The sequence below is a fragment of the Cystoisospora suis genome (genome assembly GCF_002600585.1).
Source record: "Cystoisospora suis strain Wien I chromosome Unknown contig_10032, whole genome shotgun sequence".
Lineage (NCBI taxonomy): Eukaryota > Apicomplexa > Conoidasida > Eucoccidiorida > Sarcocystidae > Cystoisospora > Cystoisospora suis.
This window is the reverse complement of record NW_027162806.1, coordinates 2,665-3,087: the sequence shown is the minus strand read 5'-3', so window position 1 is coordinate 3,087 and position 423 is coordinate 2,665.

Genomic DNA, 423 nt, shown 5'->3' with positions numbered 1-423 from the left:
ATAGATCTGTAAGAATATGCGTGTCTCTATATGGAGTGCATCTGTATCTACGTAGTAGATGTATAGCCACACCTACACGATTGGAATGAGTAAGAAGTACCTTACTTATGAAAACACTCATTCACTTCAGGAAGCCTCCCTACATGCTCTCTCACATGCAACTACACTATATCCACATATGTAGTTCATCGCATACTATTCACCAGAGACACCTGTAGAAACCAATGATCATCTACATGTACATATATATTCTACATAGATAGAGCTAGATCTCCGGAGAGAGAGAGAGATAAAAGACACGTAGCCAGTGATAAAGAGACAACTCCTATAGATTAAAGCACATACATCCTAAGAATCTCATTCACTCTTCTCCATCCCTTTCGGGGTCCCTTTCTCTCGTAAGAAAAGAAAGAAAGAGAGAAA